Source organism: Podarcis tiliguerta (assembly GCF_965153285.1).
Source record: "Podarcis tiliguerta genome assembly, chromosome: 1".
Taxonomy (NCBI): Eukaryota; Metazoa; Chordata; class Lepidosauria; order Squamata; family Lacertidae; genus Podarcis; species Podarcis tiliguerta.
This window is the reverse complement of record NC_139534.1, coordinates 96,480,421-96,495,805: the sequence shown is the minus strand read 5'-3', so window position 1 is coordinate 96,495,805 and position 15,385 is coordinate 96,480,421. Positions and strand designations below refer to the sequence as shown.

Sequence of the window (15,385 nt, the reverse complement as noted above, 5' to 3'; positions counted from 1 at the left end):
GAAATCAGTGAGATTACCATTGCATGCATGGAAAAGCAAAAATAAATATGGAAACAAACTGGTTGCTTGGATTAAATATAAGCAGGTTAATCAACTACAAACCATCTCTGTAATAACCTTTTTCAACATAGGAAGATTTTTAGTCTGGCAGGAACGTTGATATTTGAACTGTTTAAATATTGCAGCCTGAATTGGATATTGAGAATATTGAGTTCTCCTTGTTCTCGGAAAGCATTACTTTTCAAAGTTTATGTTGCCCCTAACAATATTTATTACAAAATGCAAGTGATAAATCAGACATACAAGTTATAATTTTAAAGGCTTTTCCTCTTGCTTCTTTTTAAAAAAAGAAACTTGGAATACCCTCCATACTTATAAAACAGGATGCATTTGCAGAATGAGCCTTATAAATTTGATTCTTGCACGTGTCAAAACAGTAATGTATTAAATGCATATTATTATAAAAAATTAAGACATGTCTTAAACATGCTTACATTTTTATAATACATGGCAATATTAAATAATACATTTCCTTGTTAGCATCTGTTTGCTGTCATTGTTGGCAAGGCCTATGATTTATTGCCTAAATTAATGACCATGACTCTCTTGGTCCTGATATACGTCCCCAAGCTTATTACATCACTAAATAAAATGAAAGTTATATATGCTCTTCTATTTTGGCATTGATTTTCTTTTTCGTAATTGTTTGTTTTTTAAGGATGTATTTAGTGAATGAAGTGGCTACTTTTAAAGCAAGAAAACAATAGCAATGTTAAATTAGAAAACCATTAGAAGTTTGGTTTTAAGTTTATTTTTCTTGTTACCACTTGAATGGCATTCCACTAGATAATCAAATCAAAACTGAATCAAAAACTGGGAAATTCAATGGGTTGAATCCAGATGTTATCATGGTTAGACTAGATTCAAAAAAATATTATGTACTTGGAGTAGAAATATTGAAATCAGTGGGGCTTTGGTTTGTCATTACTAAAGTCTCATTAAATTTCAGATAGTCTAATCATGTCTAATCTGGGTTTAATCTGTTATTTTTTTCTCTTTGTAGCCATATTGAGACTTGAAGCTCTATGTTTATTGTTAATTGATAATCTTTATTTAAAATATTAAAGTTACGGAATGGAAAAGCTATTATAAATATATGTTAAAATATTGTCTCTGCAGTGGGCAATAGTTTCTGCAGATACAAGAGAAAAAAATATTTGCCTACTTACTACTGTGACTATAGTTTGGTAGCTGGGAGCATCCCATGGACTCACCTGCTTCTTCTATCCTCCTTTCCTAGATTTACATTTTGTTTTGCATTCCCTCCTGCTTACAACTATCTATTCTTTACATTGATGTATGAATCTTTGATTCTATGGTTCCTGCTAACTAGGGGTGAACCATAGTTAATGGCAATTTTGTTCAGATGTCATGGTCAACAAATGTTAACTAGGAATAGTGTACTCATCTCCTAGATGGCTTTTGACTATGGGTGGTGGTTACCATTGATCTACAATGGTACCTCATGTTACAATCGCTTTGGGTTACAAACTCCGCTAACCCAGAAGTAATACCTAAGGTTACGAACTTTGCCCCAGGATGAGAACAGAAATCTCACGCTGGTGGCAGCGGGAGGCCCCATTAGCGAAAGCGCACCTCAGGTTAAGAACAGTTTTGGGTTAAGAACGGACATCCGGAACAAATTACGGTAAGTTCATAACCCGAGGTACCACTGTATTATTATTTTCCCCTCTCAACCAGTAAAAAGATTAGATTGTATCTGACCTTGTATATCTGTTTAACTTGCACAGGCTTCCAGGAATGTAAGGATTAGGGTCACCTAAGTTTTATTCTGAGTTTTATAATTACTGAAATTAACATACTTAAGTTAAACCACCTACCTACCTTGGCCTTCTTAAAGCTAGCTGTAGGGGATTAACTGGGTGGGACTGAGGAGTGTTTAATGCTTCATTTGAGCAGAGCAGGTGGAGAACCTTCCTGGACCCAGAAGTGTCCAATCTTAAGCATGCTTAATTTCCCTGGTTTGTGACATTTGCCGGGAGAAAGATGAGGGGAATGCAACCCTACTCATTCTTCTTGACCTTTTGATGTTTGATACCATTGACCATGGTATCTTTCTGGAGTGGCTCAGGTTAGTGAGGTTGGGATTCTGCTCCTATTTTCAGGACTGTTTCCATAAAGTAGTTATGGGGACCACTGTCTGGTGCTATAGGAGCTATCCTGTGGTGTCTCACAAGTTTCCATCTTATCCCCCATTCTATGTAACATCTATCTGAAGCCACTGTGAGCTTCGGGAGCCATATGGATAGTTTGAGTGATGTGCCACCAATATGTGGGTGACACCCATTTCCATCTCTCTGTTCCATCTAAATCAGGAGAGGTGGATGAGTTAGTAGATTAGTGCTTAAAGGCAGTGATATGCTGTATGTGGCCCAATAAACTGAAGCTGAATCTTTAATGGGGGCTTGCATAGCCCAGGAACTTCGTTATTGTCTAGACACAAAATTACCTTTTTATGGAAAACCTGTTCTTATTATGACCTTTTATTTGAAATGATAATATAATTTTTAAATTTGTATCTATCTGCCATATAAATATGTCTACCAAATAAATATGTCTGTTTCATTGCTTATTATATTTTGGAAACAGCTAAGCTGGTTTAAATGAATTAATTTGTAATTATAATCATCACCATCATTATTATTGATTGCCTTCTACATAATCGTCTCGAGGTGATGTACAATAAAACTAGGTTGAAAACAATTGAAATTTAGCATTTTGCTCTCTCTGAAAGCTTTCTAGCTTTAAAGAGTCAGTAGCTCTTTCACTTTGGGAGGGAGAGTAAGAGCCAAATGTGTTGCTTCATCATTGCTATGGAGTGGGGGATCAGGACCCCTACTGTGATGTGGCTTCAGCTGGACTCAAGATGGAGTTCTAAAAGGGACAGGCTGGGACAGGGGTGTGGCGTTTGCCTTCTAGGATGGGTCATAAGGAAAGGGTTAAAATAGGTGTGAGGTGATTGGCCAGTGAGAATGCAAGGGGGGAATAAAAGTTAGAGTGGGAGGTTTTGAAAGTCAATTGAGGTTTGGGAGTTGAAGAAGGAAAAGGGTGGTTTGGGTGTGGGTTGGTAGAGTTGTAGTGTGAGAGAGTGAGAGGAATTGTTAGGTGGAGTCAGATAGATAGGTGGAATAATCAGTTTGGAGTTGTTAGGAACTAAGAATAAGAAACTGACAAGAGAAAATTAGCTGAAACCATAAGCTTGTTCCTGCATTTAAAAATAAACTTGATTATTTGTTTATCTTAACAACTGACTGGACTCCGTGTGTCCCCGTGAGATACGGGGTGGTGGCAGTGGAAAAAGCAATCTCAGTGGCGGCACAGGGTCAATAGACCGTCAAACGTCCGGGGGCCCTATGTGGGATCGCCACAAGGCGTCATTAAACTTTTCCAGCAGGGGGCCAGTCTACCGTCCCTCAGACCTTGTGGGAGGCCGGACTATATTTTGGAGAGAAAAAATGAATGAATTCCTATGCCCCACAAATAACCCAGAAATGCATTTTAATTAAAAGGGCTCATGTAAAAACACACTGATTCCCGGACCGTCCGTGGGCCAGATTTAGAAGGCGATTGGGCCAGATCTGGCCCCCGGACCTTAGTTTACCTACCCATGGGCTGGGTAGGGCAGCGGTCAGGGATAATAGGTGTTCTAGTTCATCAGTATCTGGAGGGCCACATGCTTCTCATCCCTTTTCTACATCTATCATATCTATTATAATAGCTTAAAATGAAATATCTGTATTCAGTAGCAGTTTACCTCTAGAAAACAAATAATAAGGGAGACCACCACTATTATATGTCACCTGTGAGAATGCCATGATCAACATGAATAATAAAATATAAAATAGTAGTCCTAGAGAACACAAGCTCTTTGGTGTGATCTAACAAGGCTCTTCTTAGGAACATGGGAAGCTGCCTTATACAGAGTCAGACAATTGGTCCATCTGGCTAAACACTTGTCTACACTTGCTGACAGTGATTCTCCAGGGTTTCAGACAGTGCTCTCTCCCACCCCCACCTAGAGACTGTACTTTGAATATTCTGCATGCGGAGCAGATGCTCCACCACTGAGCCATGGTCCATCTTGTTTCTGTATAGCAGGGGTAACCAATGTGCGGCCCTTCAGATGTTCTTGGACTTCATTGTTGTTATTATTAATAAATAATAATTTAATTTAATTTCTGTGCTGCTTAATATATTAAAAATCTCAATTCCCATTATCCCTGACCATTTGCCTTGCTGGCATGGAGCTGATGGTACCGTATTTTTCACTCTATAGGACGCAATTTTTCCCCTCCAAAAATGAAGGGGAAATGTGTGTGCGTCCTATGGGGTGAATGCAGGTTTCAGGAAGCTCTCCGCAAGCCTTGGGAGCCCGCGGGAGTTCCCGTCGGGCTCCCTAGGCTTGCAGATAGCAGCCTGCATCTCGAAGCCTGGGGCGCGCTGCACAGGGCGCCCCGGGCTTCAGTTCCCCGACCTGGTTTGGAGGCTGGCGGTGGGGAGAAGCGCGCTTCTCCCCACCGCCAGTCCCACAAGCTCGGGGGACAGCGGGGAGGCGGAGCGCCACCATCCTGCTGTTCCCCGGCCTGGTTTGGGCTTCAGGCAGATATCCGCAAGGCGTGGGAGCCCGGCGGGAAGTCGCGCCAGTCTCCCAAGGCTTGCGGAGAGCTGCCTGTTCTGGAGGCTGGGGGGGGGGATTTTTTTTTCTTTATTCCCCCTCCCCCCAAAAAAAACTAGGTGTGTCCTATGGGCCGGTGCGCCCTATGGGGCAAAAAATATGGTAGTTGGAAACCAACAGCATCTAGAGGGTGCTACATGAGCTAGGTATCTAGAATATATTTGGCTCACTAGCTGTCTTAATGCAGTATTGAGATTCAATATATATCTGGACTAAATGGTACTTTATAGTTAAGCTGTTAACTCTTCTTATGCAGACCACCCTGAGATCTTCGGATGAAGAACAGTATATAAATTTAATAATTTTTTTAAAAAAACACCACTATACAAAACTTCCTTGGTGCTCTTACTTTCAAAAACTCGAATAGCATTATCGAAAGGTATTCTTTCCTTGGTCACATGGGCAATTCCCCCCCCCCCCCCGTGCCACACCTGTATGATGTTTCAGTATGTCCGGTGCGTGAGAACACTCCTAATATGAGGGAACTGTTGAAAAAGATAGGGTCTTTGTATAGTATATACCGGCTTTCAGCTTTCTCAGTGGTGAACTGTGGCTGGAGTGCCCAACTTTGTGACCTAGACAGAGGAAGGACATCCAGACAGCACAGTACACTGGACAGGATCCTACTTGCCACTTTTTTTCCAGGCTGATGAGGAACCACAAGTGAGCACTTTTTGGGTTTGGTCAGTAAACCAAGCTACAAATTTCATCCAGTTCACATTTTCCCAGCTTCTCTGAAAGAACATTATGGAGGACTTTGTCAAACACTTTACTGAAATCAAGTTTAATTATCTGTTCTAGGACCTTTCCTGGTACATAAAAGATGTACTGCACAGTAGCATATAAAAATACTGAATGAGGACCATATATTTCCCCCCTCAGTGCCAGGCTCCACAGTCCAATCCACACCATTCAAAAGTGGTCCTCAACCCTCAGGAGACTTTGCAGGGGTCAGGGGATGGTGGAAAGAGGAGAGGACAGGCAATTTAACTTTTGGCAGCCTCCTTCCACTGGCACTTCTCTGGATCTAAGCCATTTTGTTTAATAATGGGTAAATGAGAAACAACAGCAGGGAGCAGGCAAGTACTGAAGTGATATGCTGTTTGTACATTGTCTGCACCATTTTTAAGCTAGATAGAAAGACTATTAAGTAATCTTTTAAGCCTAATTGGATGTAACATTGCAAGAAAATTGGTGAACTGGAGATCTAGTCTGTAGCTTTAATCTGTAGCCATCATAGCATAGACTAGATGACTCTTGAGGTCCCTTCCAACCATACAATTCTATGATACGTAATTTACTAGGAAGTAAATCCCATTGAATTGACTGGGACTTGTTTATAAATGCATAGAATCAGACTGAAACTCTCACTCGTCTTTAAAGAGTCAGGATATTTGTTGTTACACACTATTTAAATATTTAGTGCCAAACTAAGAGGTTTTCTTGTGTATTGCTGAATACTAAGTGCAGGTAAAATACTACCAGACATGGAGTCGTTTGTTATGTTTAGTATATGAAGCAAAGCTGTGTAAACCGTAACCTTGTAATTTTTCAAGTTCCACTTTATCATGTAGCTGTAAAAGGTAATCAAAATAAATCATGGATGATGAAGAAATATTTTTCAGTGCCTTTTGTGTTCTTTCAAGAGTAGCGTTTGATCCATGAAATTTTAGTAAGCATATTAAATAATACAATATGATGTGCAATGTGTCATATCTGATAAATTACTTTGTGTAGAACATTTATACAATTTATGTGGAACTGCTGTGTATGCAGGCTAATGACTATAAATTGTTAATATTTTGTTGTCTTTTTTTAGGTGGGGTGATTTCTATTGTGCCCCCCCAAAAAACATACACACACACACACACACACACACACACAATGGGCAGAAAGGTGTAGGTCATCTCTGAGATGCTATGACATTGATTCAAGGTTCCTCAGCTGTGCAGTGTACATAACACATATGTTGGAGAGTCATCTGTCAGCTATGCCCCTCCTATGGAGTTAAAGTTCTAAAGGGAAAAGAATTCGACACAGTGCTGTCACTGTTAAATTTTCACAATGGAAGAGCATGCAAATATTGAGCCTCTTGCTTAGCTGTAGTGCCCTGTCTAATGTCTGTGCTAGTTAGAAGAAGAAAAAGTGGGTGCATCCAGGGCTCTTAGATCTGACAAAGGTCATGCTATGCTGGGCATTTGAATTGGAAATTGTCTGGACTTAGATTTTATAAAGCTCCCACTGTTGTCGGGGAAAATTTCAGCAGGGTTTTGTCCCTGGAGAGGCCTCTTAGGCCCTTTTCTGTCCTATGAATGAATTTAGATGTGAGGGTTTCTCTGGCCTTAAAACTGTTAAATTCATTTTGCATACATCCCCAGAGAGAAGAACTGGCAGATGCTTTTGTCTTGGAAGTGTTTAAAAGAAAAACTGCAGAACAGGAACAAGAGAGAAGGGGCCCCGTGTGGAGTCCCAGAACACTTTGGAAATGGCCAATATGCAGTTTTCATCAGTACTAAGGCGGGGCGCAATATGGTGCCTGTAGCTCACTTGGGAATATGAATGTTGATTAAGCATACTCCCAGGCTTTGAAATTCTGAAAGCAGTGTCAGAATAATGGATGTTGAGCAAATGTCAAGCATTTGTTAATTTCTCTGTTATTTGGAGTTTATCTACCATGATCAATCAAATAAACTAGTGCCTCTCTGTTGTGGCATGTGTCATTGATATGGTGATTAGGTGGCTAGAGAGACCTCCTGCTTTTTTTCTCTCCCTCTCTCCAGGTAACAGATTATACATTTATTCATAGTTATTTAGTGGAATAAGGTGTGTTAACAAAATTTAAAATGGCTTATTGCACCCCAAAATGTTGATAGTTATGCAGACTCACATACCCAACAGTGGCATTTACTCCTAATAAAAAGTCACCATGTCACAATGTTGACAAACTCTCAACTTGAGAGTGAGAGAAATGGAGTGTTTCTTGGTGGTAAATTTATTATCAACAAAGTATATGTGGCCCCTGTCCCTCTACTAGGATATTCTGCTTGTGCAAAATGTTTGACTGCTCATGTTAAAAGTCTGAGAAAAATCTTGCAGACCATGACTTTAAATTTTAAAAAAGTTCGTGGACAGTACTATCCTTATTTTCCATTGATGGTGTACTGTTGTCCCTACTCCCACTTTCTTTAGCTAGTTATGATCTAACATTAACATGACATAGCCATCAGTTTCATTTAAAACATAAATTCTTTTTCTGAAGTTACAATTTTCATTCATAGACCAACCGACAAGTGACGCACTTTAGGAAATTACAAATTTAAATCAACTTATGGAAGAGAAAACCAACAGGTATATTCATATAAATGTGAGGTGGGGGAAACTTAAAAATAAAATTAAAACTGCCAATGGGTCCATTTCAAATTGCATTTTAACGTTGGTGCTCTATCTTTTTCCCCTGTTTGAATTCATTGTTTTAATAAGGAATAAATTTAATAAAATAATCAATAGCATGTGCATTCCCATCTCAACTATGTACTGTAGCAGTGATCTTATCTGTGGTGATCTTAGCCATGATACCCAGTCATACTGGGATTTTCATAGATAGCCACGTCTCAACAAAAACTGCTATGTTGAAAAGATTTAGGCTCATGTCCATTCATTTATTGATCATAGATATGTCAGACTAGTTCCCTGCATTCTGTCAACATCTCATATCCAATTAAACTTGAGCAAATGTTTTTCCCCAACTATAGTTATAGCAAGGACTGGGTGTGCTGTACAAGAAATACAAGGCTTCCTGAATTTTTAGAGCGGGTATGGCTTTTATACCTTTAACATTTGTCTAGGCTAGGCAATTTTTGCAAAGCTAGCTTTTCCCATTCTTGCTGGATTATCACCTGACAGGCTCACGAAGCTTTCTAAATTGGCTGGCAAGAGCTACTACTGCTAATAAGAAACTCCTGGAGAAAGCAGCAAGGATGGTGACAGGGCTGGTCGAAGGTTGTTAGACCACGGACAGCTCCAAGTGAGCAGCTTGCTCCAACAAAGGTTGGGAGCAGACCAAGGCCTTTTATGCCTCTTTCCAACCTGAAGGCAGGCCATAGCCTCCCTGCTGTTGCACTCCTAGTGCTGCTGGACTGGTAATATGTGGTGGAAGGCATCTGGTCAGGGGAGGGTGCTTGTGACTATCCAGGCTCTGGCTCTGTAGGCCCTGGTGGTCTGGGAGGTTGCTCTGTGAGTTCTTCAACTGCCTCAGGTGCAGTGGTCTCCCTGTCTTCCACAATCAGCTGTCAACTTTTCCCTTTTCTTGCAAGGAATCCTATTCGGAATAAGGGAATGTCCCTTAAAAAGGGGAAAACATTGACAGCTATGGCTCTGTGCCATGACCCAGACCTATCTCTGACTTCATCCAGATCACTGCTGAATGCAGGGGTAATGACACAAGGCTAGTAAATTGTGACCTCACCAAAGTGTGTTTTGACACCACTTTATATTCACTCATACACCAGGCAAAAATTCACTTTGTCAAGTTTTTAGAAATTGGTAGGTGAAGCCATTTCTAAGTTAAGCTGTGGTTATTGTTCTTGTGTATTGTGTGTCTTATTTTGTTGTAAACAAGCCTGTGACGATTTTTGGTGAAGGGTGACATAGAAATACCTTAATCAATTATACCCAATAGTCTGGAATAAGGAAGAGAGGGTGATCTATGCCCCCACCCCACTTAGCCCAATATATTTCCATACTGACTGTGGAATAAGAGTCTTTCCTTCCTGAGCTGCTAGTATGGAAACCAAATAGGCTGGCAGAGGCGAGATGAGGCAATCTACACCTTAGTCACCAGTTCACACACTCACCTGCATGTAATTCCTGGCCATTTATGTATGACTGCCAGCCAAGTTGTTAAATACAAGACTGTATATAGCAAATGAAATACTTGTTTTGAGTTTTGTTGAGGCTATGCAGCAAAACCTGTCATTTTCCACAGGTAACTAGTAAAATGCTAAGTGTTATAGAATAAACTGTGTATAATTATACCATTAAAAACTTTGGGTCTTTGTGTGATTTATGACCTGAATACAGCTGTCAAGTACCACATGCACTTAACACGTGGTTTATGTAAATGCTAAAGACAGTAGCTGCATGAGGCCAATGTCATTAACAGTAATCAACATAATGAAAGCTACCTGCCTGGTTTTTTGTAATTAATTGCTTGTAAATAACACACTTAATTTACCACTTTCTAAATTTGATTATATTACCTATAACCAAGTGGTATCACCATGTGTGGGAGATTCCCTCCCCCCAGCTTTTTAAAATGAACCAAACTCAAATTAAAGCACCTGATACTGGTGTAAGAATTTCACATATACTTTTATAAGGATGTACTTTCCTTTTATGTTAAACAAAAATATATGGGGGGGGGATACCACATGGCCTTGTTATATTTAGGAAAGCAGAGAGCCAGAAAAATGCCATAACTCAGTGGTTTTCAACCTTTTTTAGTCCACAGGTCCCTTGACCAACTGCATTCTTTCTGCGGCACCCCTGTGGGTCTCAGGATCCCAGTTATGTCACCCCTTGCTTGCAGAGCTGGCAGCCTCTCAACCTTTTTCAAACACCCCTCCCTTGTGGAGTTTTCCCTCAGCCTCCTCTCCCCTCTCCTTGGGAGTTCTCTGGGCAGCCACTTCTGCTGCCCCAGGCCTCTGAGCTGCCCTTCCTCACCCCAAAGAGAGGTACCTCCTCACACTGCCCACAGGGTCCTGGGAGAAGAGGATGCTCCCAGCCTTAGTGGCCCAACAGACTAGCCAAAGGTGAATGTGAGGCCAGCACCTTACTTGGGGAGGAATCATTGGGTGCTGCCAGGCCTGCATGGTGGAAAGGCTCCCCTTCAGCACTGGGTGCTCATTTCCCAGGCAGGCCTTGCACACAGCAAGCACAAGAAAGGCCAGTGTAGTGCCTGCCTGCCCGGTCTCCCATTTGTCTGTCCATTCCCAACAGCAAGGGCTGGCAGGCTGGGCTCCTTCACATGCTTGATTGCTTATTCAAAGGCTGCCTCAGCTTCTGGCAACCAGCAGCCCCCAGCCAGCCCCACAGCCACCATTCCCCTTGGGAGCTTGTAGACATGGCTGCTGCAAGAAACAAGTCATGCAAGGCTTTGAGAGGCAGAGACGCAAGAGGGCATCAGAGGTGGAAGAGAACGAAAAGGACAGAGGCCAGTGTTGCCCACGGCACCCCTGACCATCATTCAAGGCACCCTAGGGTGCCATGGCACACTGGTTGGAAACCACTGCCATAACTGATACACAACAAACAGCCTCTGAAGCCTTTTGTAACAATGATGCCAATCCTATTATTATTGATAGCTAAGAGCAGCTTTTTATCGCATGATTTAGTTGACTAGCTGTTTGAAATTATGATATGACTGAATGTATTGTTGATATGGCTACGCATGGCAGATGTTATTTACTGGTTACATTATGTGGTGGTGCCATGTATCATCCATTGAGAAGCAGATAAACCTCCAGCTATTGAATAAGCCCTGCCCATTTTTAGAAGCACTCTCCTCCCAGTGATACAGTATCAGTAAAGTTGTATCTGGAACAGCCACACTGGTAAAGGGCAGGTAAGAAATCAAATAATGATTAATAATGTTGATGTGCCACATTACTCTTCCTCTTTCTAAGCAATCCCCCTTAACTCAAAGTTCATGCCTCTCAGCAGAAAGAGGGGACTTTTTTTTTTTAATCACTGCAGTTAGAACCCTTATATTTTAGTTAACAGTTACATTGCTATAGTGGCTGGATGTTTCATTCGGGTTTCAGTTGTTGCATATTAATTGCACATGAAAACACCTTTCTTACATGTTCGCTCCTACTTAAAGCTTTGTGAAGTCAACATTGTTTTTGTTCTCAAGCTCACATATATTAATAGTACACAGACTTTCAAATCCCCCAAATATTTGATTCCATGTGATGAGGAGGAAAGAAACTAAACAAACAAACAAGAGAGCCCAATAATGATACATTCACCATTGTGACAAATTTACACAAGATTATGCCAAAATTAAAACAAAATGAGTGAAAGTTGCTTATGAATTTTGTACCTTGGAATACAAATAAATCAGGTGCAGATTCAGTTGTACAGGGTTACGTATACATGACCAGAAAGGCCATATACCCCTCTAAAGACCTTCCTGGGAAGTGTACAATGAAGGGACAAATAAGTCTGGTTCTTTCCTCTCTCTAAAAACTACATATTTAGTATAGTGTCCAAATATTCACTATCACATGAATGAATAGAATTCTCATATGGAATGCCATAAAATCTTCCAAAGTGGTTGAGAACATTAAAAAAAAAAAAAGTGCAAATGCTTTCATATATTTTCAGACAAATAACTGCTTCAAGTCATTAGCACAGCCTTCTTGTGGATCCATAGCATTGTATTTATTCTTCATATTTAAATGTAATTTTTAAAAGCTTCAGATTTAAAATGCACTCAATCATTAGAAAAGACATGGGCAATGGGAGAATGAAGTTTCTTCAGGAAGAACAGATCCCTCAATTTTACAGTATCTTGTTAATGTTTTTAAATGAAAAATCATTTGAGCCTTATCTTCTGCTGGCAATTTCCCTCTGTCTACTGTTAGAAAGTATTGGCCAACCAGGTCAGACAGTATTAAAGTTCAAGTGGCCCAGTGGGAAAAGTAATGGCCTTGTGCTACTATGAATTTTAAATGTTGCCATTTCTATGCATTGCACCATCATCTGTTCTCACACGTCACTAAATTGTATATAAGTTGTTAGACCAACTTGAGTGTCAAGGTCATAGGAATGATGACTCTTCTCAAGTAGTCCCCCCGCCTGAGTTTTATCATAAAGCTGTCCTTGTACTACATGAGATAAGCATCAGGTTGTCACATACATTTTTCTAGTTTTTACTGAACACAAACTAGAGAGAAAGGATGTGTTACAACTTTTGTTTTCTTGCCTTGGATTTCATTCTTTTAACTTACACAAGAAAGTATTCTAAATACATCATTACAGGTATTTTATCTTACAGTGTTTGTTGTAGTGTTGTACAATCAAGAGCATTGCATATACAGCTTGGCTTCCATGTTGACTATGCAAAGGAAAATATCATGACTGTTTATATCCAGGCACTCCTTGGTTTTTTTTGAAGTATCTCAACCTTCATTCATACTATAGTTGGTCATTCTTTAATTGTCATAATAGATTATCTTCTACAGAGGGAGTGTGACCCTGATAGTTGTTCACATTCTCTCAGTAGTTTTGATGTTATGAGATCCCTTTGATTTGGTCTGTTTGGGGTTGCTGTAATACAGAAGTACCATTTCTCAACTAGGTAATTGGGCAGGATTTACCTAATGTACCCAATCATGAGAAGCCCTGCATAGGACTTTCACTTTCATGAAGTGGGAGAGGGGCGATTATGCCAATGGCCATGTCTCCGTGATACAGACCAGATCGGCCTCCACATCCATAATCAAATTGTAGATGAGCGAGGTCTTATTCCATGCCATCATGGCATTCAGGACCAGCAGCTGTAGACCAAGGGTTGGCACAACCCCAATTCCCCATGTTAGAAGAGGATCTGGCATGTAGCACAGTAACCAACTGCCTGTTCCATGTACCCCTTACCTTCCCCTACCCTGAACCACTGTGATTCCCCCCATACTTTCCCCCACTCCTCCCCAGGCACATCCTACGCCTTTTTACTTTAAACAAAAAGAAAAGAAAACCAAAATTTAAAAGCCCACAGATTAAGAGCCATTTTAAAAACAAATGTAAGACATGTTAAACAGTTGGGGCAATAAAACCAATAAAAGAACCTTCAACGGGAGCCCCTAGATAGTGCCCCAACCCAAGAGTTTGTTCCAGCATTTTGTAGCTGGAATGAGTCCAAGGCCTGCTCTCCCAGGCCAGATGGAAAAGGCATCCCAGGTAGGGACCTTTAAAATAAGCCCTTCCAAGCTCCTTTCAAAGTTTCTCTCTTACATAGAAAAAAACCACGCATTTGGCAAATTTAAAATGCTTTACTTACAAACTTTATAATTGTCAGATTCTTGTGCTTCAGAAAAGGTTGCACAGGCAGTAAAATTTAGCTCAGGTACAGAAGTGGAAGTTCTTAACGTTTGGTATAGCAACTCAGAAGTGGCTTGTGAAAGCCATATGGCTAAGCTGAAGCATCCAACTTAGCCTCTTCACATGCTCAGCTTCTCAGGTAGACTGAGTACTGGACAGTTGGCCTTATTACCTATTTATATTTTAAGTTATATTTACAGTGGTACCTCGGGTTAAGAACTTAATTGGCTCTGGAGGTCCGTTCTTAACCTGAAACTGTTCTTAACTTGGGGTACCACTTTAGCTAATGGGGTCTCCTGCTGCTGCCGCCGCACCACTGCCACGCGATTTCTGTTCTCATCCTGAAGCAAAGTTCTTAACCCGAGGTACCACTGTATCTGCTCTGGTCTGTTGTGATCTTAAACCTACTGAATGCTTCTGAATAAATATGCTTATTTTTCCTCATGCTCGTGTAACTTTCTTTCTAAATGACAGCTTTGGGCCTTTAAAGCTAAACTTTCTTAAACCTACACTGTCCAACTAATGCTGTGTTCTTCTCTTCTAAAACAGCTGATTATAAGACGGTGTTGGGCATTAAGCCTTTCTTTCAGTTTGGGTTCATCATTAGCCAGTGGCGTTGCTATATAAATTCTCCTTCTGAACCCATGCAGAGCTCAAGAGGATTGGGTTAGGGACTCTTGCACGATGGAGCAGGGTGAGAAGGAAATTGCAAGGGGCAAAGAGTGTCAGCACAGCATCTAAAGGGCTGCCAGAGAAGCCCTGATAGTCTAGTACTAGGCTGAACAAGCATATCTTCTAATAAAGAGGTGCATAGAGATTATAGAAGTTTAAACAGTAAATGCAGGGAGAGCAGTTTGGGTCTGCTTTCATCAGCTGAAACGGCACTATAAAATCAGCTTCAACGTGTCTAATTGATTCTACTCTATAATTAGCACCAAACACTTTACAGTTTGTTACTGCATGCTTTTCTTTTGGTAGGGCCGTCAAGTTCTTTCCTTCTGTGGGGGATTCTTATTTCACTGCCGCTGCTGACTAAATTGCCTATGAGTTTATACAGCTTGCCTGCACCAGCTGTTTCCCCCCAGCCTCTAGAAGGAACCAGTTTGCAGTTGCTTCACTTGGGCTGTACAAAGGATCTGAAGGTTTCACTCCGCAGGAACCTCTGGAAAAACAGTTCCTTTAAAGGGACAAGCTCATTCAGGGTGAAGCCAGAGCAAACTACTAGCAGGCATTTTATGGGTTTTTTCATATCATTGAGCAATTTTGAAAAAATGTAATGGTTTCATAATGTTTATATGAATAAATGCTTCTCTTAATTCTGTACTGCATTTTTTTTTTTTTTTTTACCAATTCATTTCTTCCTGCAAAGGAAGAAACAAATGTCGCCAGCTAGCATTAGTTCAGTCTGGCTGACAAGCTAGTTAACAGAGCAATCCTATACAGGTCTACTCAGAAGCCAGTACTTCAGCGGGCATACAATTGCAACCTAAATGACAGTTAAAAAATTAAGCAGACTCTGTGAATAAC

General features: G+C 40.7%; 1 protein-coding gene and 1 long non-coding RNA gene across 6 annotated transcripts in view; both read left to right on the top strand.

Annotated features, from left to right (window-relative positions):
• The window catches only part of CDIN1 (CDAN1 interacting nuclease 1), a 119,463-nt gene that overhangs the window by 12,974 nt on the left and 91,104 nt on the right, over positions 1-15,385 (top strand). The gene's annotated exons all lie outside the window — the stretch shown is intronic.
• LOC310683808 lies at positions 689-13,514 on the top strand. Its single transcript, XR_014514542.1, has 2 exons — positions 689-9,397; positions 9,435-13,514. It is a non-coding gene; the product is annotated as an uncharacterized lncRNA (long non-coding RNA).